The sequence below is a fragment of the Dermacentor silvarum genome, chromosome 7 (genome assembly GCF_013339745.2).
Source record: "Dermacentor silvarum isolate Dsil-2018 chromosome 7, BIME_Dsil_1.4, whole genome shotgun sequence".
In the NCBI taxonomy this organism is placed as follows: Eukaryota; Metazoa; Arthropoda; class Arachnida; order Ixodida; family Ixodidae; genus Dermacentor; species Dermacentor silvarum.
This window is the reverse complement of record NC_051160.1, coordinates 52,306,497-52,314,750: the sequence shown is the minus strand read 5'-3', so window position 1 is coordinate 52,314,750 and position 8,254 is coordinate 52,306,497. Positions and strand designations below refer to the sequence as shown.

General features: G+C 41.5%; 1 long non-coding RNA gene across 1 annotated transcript; it reads right to left on the bottom strand.

The window, feature by feature from the left end:
* Positions 1–314: 314 nt before the first annotated feature.
* On the bottom strand, positions 315–7,506 carry LOC119459519 (uncharacterized). Its single transcript, XR_005193658.2, has 3 exons — positions 7,407–7,506; positions 5,612–5,713; positions 315–475 (listed from the first exon to the last, which is right to left on the bottom strand). It is a non-coding gene; the product is annotated as an uncharacterized LOC119459519 (long non-coding RNA).
* Positions 7,507–8,254: the final 748 nt, after the last annotated feature.

Here is an 8,254-nt window from a genome sequence, read left to right as displayed (position 1 = left end):
AAGTAGGCAAAGTAGAAAAAAATATCGCTTGCAAACGGAGTTATCGGTGTTGTTTTGGTAACTTAACAAAGTCTCTTTAAAAACAACAATGAACAACAACAGGCATTGTCTGACGGCAACATACTTTGCTTACGGCCACCTGTTTTTCCAGTGGTAACTTTATAAACATCTTGAAAATAATAATAACCTTATCAAACACTGATTACCTTCTGCCTAATATTACACAAGTAACCCAGTTTATTTATTAAAATCACGATAGCACAGTTTACAAAACATATTCCTTCTCCTTGTTTTTTTTATTTTAGAGGTGAGAATTTTATTAGCAGCGTAAGGAAGCAGTGCTCATTCAGGGCTCATATTTGCTCACAGAACTTCCTAAAATGGAGCTATCAGGGGAGCGAGACGACAAGGGCGTACTTGAAGAAGTATACATGTTTTTCTTGTCATCCTTTCGTATTCAGACTTTTCTTCCGCCCTGTAAGTAGAATGCACTATCGCACTGAACTTCGCCATACTAATGTTTCATACATCAACTCTACTCAGATTAACGACTAATGGCACAAATACAGAAGCTCAGTTAGACAAATTTTGCAATAAAGCAGAGAAGGATCAATTGAAGACCAGAAAGTTAGTAGTTAGCGCTCTGTCTTTTGTTGTTTCTCGTTCTCGTCCTTGCGGTATTCAAAATATTTTACCATCGTATACCAGCAGGCCTAAATTTCTGCAGCAGAATGTCTAGATGAGCCCTTAGTTGCAGCTTACACGTTTTGAAGGTGCCTGAATACGAATGAACACGATTACTAAATGCAAAAGAATGCGTACAAATGCAGTGACATCATGGTATACAATCACTCATTGCTGGCACCGATGACTAAGGTTCACCCACTGACTCATAAATCATAGTTTTCTGTTCTGTGTGGTCAATACAGAAGTGGTGGCTTAGCAGTAAACCTATCGTCTAACCTATTCGTAGTATGCTTGTATTATGCATTTTGTTGGCTTCCTTGTTTTCATTTTCAAGATTACTTCCAAAGTATACGCTAAAATTAGACACCTTGCTGCATACCCGTACCATGCAAAGAAAATCTTCACCCTCATATAACGCGACTCGATTACAAGTTTCACCTTCTGCGAATAAACAAGCTAACAATACCTAAATACTAACTTTCAAAAGTTTTGTTCTCGATGAATGAATAAAGTAATTCGGCCATTTTACGGGCCAAAACGAGTATTTGATTATGAGGCACGCCGTGGTGGGGCACTCCGGAATATTCTGACCACCAGGGAATATTTAACGTGCCCCCACTGCACAAGACACGGGAGTTTTTGTATTTCGCCCCCATCTAATTGTGGCCGCCATGGGCGGGATATGCTATCCGCGACCTCGTGCCTACCCGCACACCATAGCCGCTAAGCCCCCGCGGCGGTTTTTTTTCTCGATCCGTGATGTTTATAGTTTCAAAGATATATATATATATATATATATATATTATGCCTTGGTTGACGGGTGTCCATGCTGTAATTGATTGTCGATTGGCAGGAAGTCACTTTTTAGCCAACAATTTGCCTAAAAAATCAACAAAACAGGCTACAGCACGAATACATTATACCAGCGATAACTAGACAATTTGGCGGCACAAATTGTGCATCTCAATTGTTCAATATTATTCTTTACGTTTTTGTTCTTTTCTGAAATTGCTGACTTTGTAAGCATGATATTTACTGCATTTTAGGGTCAATAAGTGTTACTTGTACCATGTGGGCTGTTTCTTCAGCGCGTTGGATAATATTACAGTGTTTCACAACGTACGCGACATCGCTGGCGCTACTTTCTGTGTTATTTTCTAAACATATAGAATAGACATAACAAGAAATGCAGATTATAGGACGCGTCAGATGCCTGCCGCACTCTTTCGGTGGGAGTTTGCTCAGTGTGGAGTAACTGAATGTACATCACAGATAAAAATGCAATCCTTGTAAAACATGCGCATTTCACACTGATTGTAACGGCGCGCATGTCTGTGTAAACAATCGCACACAAATCTTGCACCATTATTTCTTTCATGGGTTCTCCTGGCTGCGCGAAAACAATTATTAGAACGCGCCCCTGTGTGTAGTAGTCTTGTGATTCTGTGAAAAGAGGATCACTGATGTTGAAGGGCGTTCAATAAGAAACTTTATTATTATTTTAACACGAATATTGCCTATTTAGAAGAAATGTAGAGGATCTAATAACTGCACGAAGTGCGAATGCACGTCTTCTAATGTAGTAAAGAGTACTAAGATGCTAACAAAGAATTAAAAACAAGCAATCTGGCCCTAGCTTCCATGTAACAATCTCCCGCATTGAAATGTAAGAAAAAAATCTTATTTTGGAATTGCCTAGAGTGACAACCACAAGCTCGTAAAAGTATATGTACATTTTTTTGCACCTGAAAGTGTCGCAGGCTACATGGAAGTCAGAACTATGAACTGAGCTGTCCTTATTTTCGGAATAAAATATATACGCTATGGCGTTTTTTATGCTTATATGATCTGCTCATTCGACACCATGTGACCTGTGGGGAAATATATCAGTTTCAAATGAATACTGACATGAGGTAAGAAAATAAATAACATTGAAACACTTAAGTTAAAACACTTTGGCGGGCTAGTTGGTTGGAATCCATGATAGAATGTGTAAGCGTGGACGTGAATGTGTAGACGAGGACGTAGAAAGAAACAGACACACAGAGACAGCGCTACTTTCAACTATAGATTGTATTTTAGCACGCAATGATAAATATATACCGAACGAGCGGAAACAAAGAACATAAAAAGGAATAAAATGGAACATTCAGTGGCGCATATCCATGAACCGTACACACGTCTAAGGCATGATCAAAGCAAAAACTGCAAAAGTTACATCTATAAACCTAGGTATCGTATCCCTTTTTCGGATAGTGACACTGTAGACTTGCTCACGCACCTTTCTCCTAATTTTGCTATTTCATAGACCTCCACAATCTCCATTGTCATCCTGCTATGAACCCTATACAAAACAGTAGCATCTTTAAACATGGGTTTGCAGCCACTACAGCCTCGGCAATGAATGCCCAAATGACCCGAGATTACTTTCGTGACGTTATGTTAATGCTATTTTAGTCTGTCATTGATACATCTGCCAGTTTGACCAACATAAGTTTTTTTTTTTGCATGAAAGCGGGATGGCATAGACAACGTTATGAGTGCAGGATACAAATTCTTGGCGCTGTTGAGTAGAACAAGCGATGGGCTGTTTTTTCTCTGAATGTTCTATTTTTCGTCCTTTTTATCTTATTTGTTTCCGCTCGTTCAGTATATATTTATCAGTTCAAGCTAAACATTTCGACGGAATTACCTGTCTGGTTGGGAAAATTGATAAAGACTTACAGATTGACTCCAACCAAATAAGGAAATTTACTAGCCCGACGTTTCGGAACCAATTCGGCTCCTTCTTCAGGGGGTATTCTTCGGAGGTGGCGGTGTGCCGCTTTTAAAAGGTCCGTCGTAACAAAGCAGAGGAAGGGAGAGAGCGCGTAAGGTGCGGAGACACTTGGCGGGGCACCTGTTCTAGACAGACAAAATAGGTGGTGGGGTGGGGTGGAGGGGGGGGGGGGGGCTTTGGCGTCGCTGGTCGGCTGGGATGACCGGTGCCGGGCGCCCTTTAGTCGCGGGAATGCGTTGACCAAGGACAGGGGGGGGGGGACGAGTTGTTTTGGTGTTGCTGACCTAGAGCGGGGGATCCTTTCTTCCCTTCGTCGCGTCTGCCAGGCCATGAACATACAAAAAAGGAAGAATGCCCTTCACGCGGTTTATATTACCTGCCATGTTCTGAATGTGCCAAGACTCGAGTAGTAGCCTTTTTCGCCAGTTTGTCTCTGTTTGAAGTGTTTGGGTTTCTTGGAAAGAAATCTTGTGGTCGGCGTAGGAGTTTAGGTACAAACCCACACAGACCGCTACCTACACTTCTCATCCAACCATCCGGCAAACCACAAGGCATCGGTCGTAAATTCTTTATTGAAAAGAGTCGAAACTCATTGCACATTGGAATCAGATCAAAAGAAAGAAAAGAGAACGGTTCTCAACGAACTCAAAAGGAACGGCTATACAACGGAATTCATTCGAAAAACAACCCGACAACAAAAAAGAAAAAAACAAACTACGAGACCTACAACCGTTGACTCCCCCTCGACCACAGAAACGAGTGTCCATCCCATACGTCAAAGGTACCAGCGAAGCTCTCAGCCGAATACTGAAAAAAGGCCTCAAAGTCGCGCATAAACCGATGAACACTTTGAATATCCTCATTCCTAAACCAAAAGACCGTCCACCAAAAGAAAAAGCTCAAGGCGTCGTCTATAAAATCAGCTGTGCCGACTGTCCAGCGTCGTACATCGGGGAAACCAAAAATCTAAAAGAAAGAATCAGACAACATGAAAATGACGTCAGAACATTCAACCGAATACGCAGCGCCGTCGCCGAAGATTCCGAAGACGCCGACCACAAGATTTCCTTCCAAGAACCCAAATCCTTCAAACAGAGACAAACTGGGGAAAAAGGCTACTACTCGAGTCTTGGCACATTCAGAACACGGCAGGTAATATAAACCGCGTGAAGGGCATTCTTCCTTTTTTGTATGTTCATGGCCTGGCAGACGCGACGAAGGGAAGAAAGGACCCCCCGCTCTAGGTCAGCAACACCAAAACAACTCGCCCCCCCCCCCCCCCCCCCTGTCCTTGGTCAACGCATTCCCGCGACTAAAGGGCGCCCCGCACCGGTCATCCCAGCCGACCAGCGACGACGAAGACCCCCCCCCCCCCCCCTCCACCCCACCCCACCACCTATTTTGTCTGTCTAGAACAGGTGCCCGGCCAAGTGTCTCCGCACCTTACGCTCTCTCTCCCTTCCTCTCCTTTGTTACGACGGACCTTTTAAAAGCGGCACACGGCCACCTCCGAAGAATACCCCCTGAAGAAGGAGCCGAATTGGTTCCGAAACGTCGGGCTAGTAAATTTAATTATTTGGTTGGAGTCAATCTCTAAGTCTTTATATTTATCAGTGCGCGAAAATAAAATCTGTAGTTGAAAGTAGCGCTGTCTCGGTGTCTTTCTACGTCCTTGTCCCAGTTGATCTTACACATTCTAACATGGAAACACTAAAGGCCTGAAATTCAAAATTACAAACTTGATTTTCAGAGCCGCTGCAGATAATACAAGTATGTGTTTGATTTATATTCAGGATAACGTAAAACTCATCACATTGTACAATTTTCATCTGCTTGAGGTATCTCTCACATCGATAATGCGGAAAACATTGTACACAGCGTAGTTCCCATTCACAATAAACACGTTAAAGGCTTAATACTTGGAAATTGTCAAAGCAGTACATTTATTTGAAGGAGCAAAATGTATTTATTTAGTCATGAGAGTGAGAGAGGGGGGCAGAATAGATGACTTGGAATGTTTATCTAGTCAGCAGCGTGGTCAAGAAATATTAGGCGGAGAAGAACAAAGATAAAAACAATCATCACTGTAATATTGTGTGCGCAGGCAAACACCAGCGCTGTGCCTTTTACCGTCAAAGTACTTACAACAGCTGCAGAAGCACCCTTGCTGTGACGGCGTGCACCAGAGTCCATAAGTAGACGGACAGCGGGAATTCCGGATCGACAAGCACGAAAGTTCATCCGAGACTGGGTGCCATAGAACATAATTTAGTGGCGAACTTAAGCGCGAGATCAATAGGCACTTTGCGTTTCACGTACATATACTGTTTCAAGACCTTGTCTTAACCCCCAGATTATACAGAGGTGTAATTGAAAGCAAAGAGAAATAAATCTGTGCCACGGAATAAATTTATCTATGACGTAAGCTGCTTATTTGCACACATTTAAGCAGTATGCTCTCTATGGTGCGTTGTGGTATATATATTAAATTATTGAGCAGGTATAAGCGGCATCATTTGTTGTTACAAATAGGTAAAACATAAAAGTAGCTGCAGTAAAACATTGATGACACAACTGCAACAATGAACGAGGCATGAAAGAATTAACAATGCATGAATAAGCAATTGTTTCCTTAATATCCTTGTTAAAGGGAAGGAGCGTGAAGTGAAGGCTACACATTCCCTTATCCGTGCAGCTTCATAGAGATCTAAAATGCCGGCTAAACTTTATTCGGCTTACTTATAACTTTCACGGAACGGCCCGTCTCGCGGCCTTCGCATGCAGAGGTTCCACCACAACACTATGTCAATGCGGAATTATGCAGTACTATATGAACTTTGCGTTCTCTGTACGCACTGAGAATATATATATATATATATATATATCAGCAAACTAAACAATAACAGGAGCTGGCACAGCAGTAGTTCAAAAATAGAAGCACGTAGTAAAAACATAACAGGAGTTTACTGACGTTTCGGCCGGGGTCTGGCCTTCATCAAGAGTGCGTTTGCAAGCATACAGAGCTCAATTTATACATTTTTGCCATAAGGGTGAAAAGAGACAAGAACAAAATACAAAGGAAAAAACGAACACAACGAACACATGAATAGAAACTTGCGCGTGCACAGAGTGGAATTATTGGAACTATATATATATATATATATATATATATAACAAATGCTGGCAATAATGCTTTCGGCACGGTCGTACTACGCGTTCGCTTTGGTCGACAATAAAATGACGGGTTTCTGTAGGTACCCTTTTGTTGCTTACGTTGTGAATTTAGAACTCTACCCTTCAACAAAATAATGGTATCCACTTAATTTACACGAGAGTTTCGTTAGATATTATACCACTGTCGCATTGTAATTTGTTTCTTGGAGTATAGTGTGTCCCCTACGTTCCGGTACTTCTTAATGGCACTGAATGAAGATGGCTATAAGTTCTGTGACATAGTGCATAGCTGCCATCGGAATATCTTTCAAACCGCTTGTAATAAATGCTGTATTTCTAAATGGCTCAGCGGTATATCAAATGTCCTTGTATTTGTTAGTGAAATTGTGATGAGGAAATGAATTCTAACGCAGTGCTTGGGACATGTAGAGACTGATCCTGAAAATGGTGTTAATTTATATATTACGAAAAAAATCAATAAACTGCCCCTGACACCGGTTTTATCATTTCAACAAGTACAATTTAAAAATCTTAGTAATAAATAAAGCACGTTTTGTGTAAATTACAAAAACATGATTTCATAACAAAAGTATGCAATCATCATCACATTTAGGAGTAATTTGTGAAATAAGCGTTTTCACTATACGTCATCCACATGATAATGCGAAATTGCACTATCTGCTGTAGACATTTTTCATAAATTGCAATAAAAGGCTGATAATGTACGGCAATGTGGTGCATGCAGGAAATTCAGAAACATTCTTACCACAATTGCATGTGCAGGCTCCTGTCACATATTGGAAACATGCGTATTTTAACGGCCAAGGACACTGTCTCGTACATGTGGATGCTTCTTTAGTATGCGAAGCAAATAAACAGGAAGTATTATTTCTATTGCACTACATCTAAATTTCAGACACGAATGTTATTTACACTGAGAGACTAACTGCATATGCAAGATTGGTTTGGAAAAAAAGGAAACAAGCTATTTCACAGTCAACGATGCAAACTAGTCAGTTTCACACTATACTCAAATGCGCCTGAGTGTATATGTGTTTTACACATCATGGACTGTAAGATCTGACCGCCCGGCATAGGGTTCGGCAGGTTGTTACACTTGACGTGCTAGCCAGGAGTGTGAACATGAACACGCCACGAGCATCCTAATGTTTACATTTCTAAGGAAGAACCGCAGAGACAACAAAACATCAAATTGAAGCTGCAAGCTTTACCCTCCAACTGACTTTTAATGCAAGAACGTATATATCTGTGCACCGAGGAAGACGAAAAGCACAAAACAATACGCAGTTCTAATGGACATGTTAGCACCTATTTAAGGAAGTGTTTAAATCTGAGCAAAATAGTGTAAGGCTAAATTCGACATACACAGTTGCCTTCATTTTCACACTAGGCAACATCTGTTCTGCTGCAATGTGTACATTTACGCACTGCACAGGTCGCAACTTCATTCTCGCGCAATGTCTAGAGAGAGAGAGAGAGAGAGAAAGGATGCATAGAAAGGCAGGGGGGTTAACCAAACCTAGTTCCGGTTGGCTACCCTGCACGGGGGGAAGAGATAGAGGGATGAAAAGAGAAAGAGTGGAAGCGGGGAGA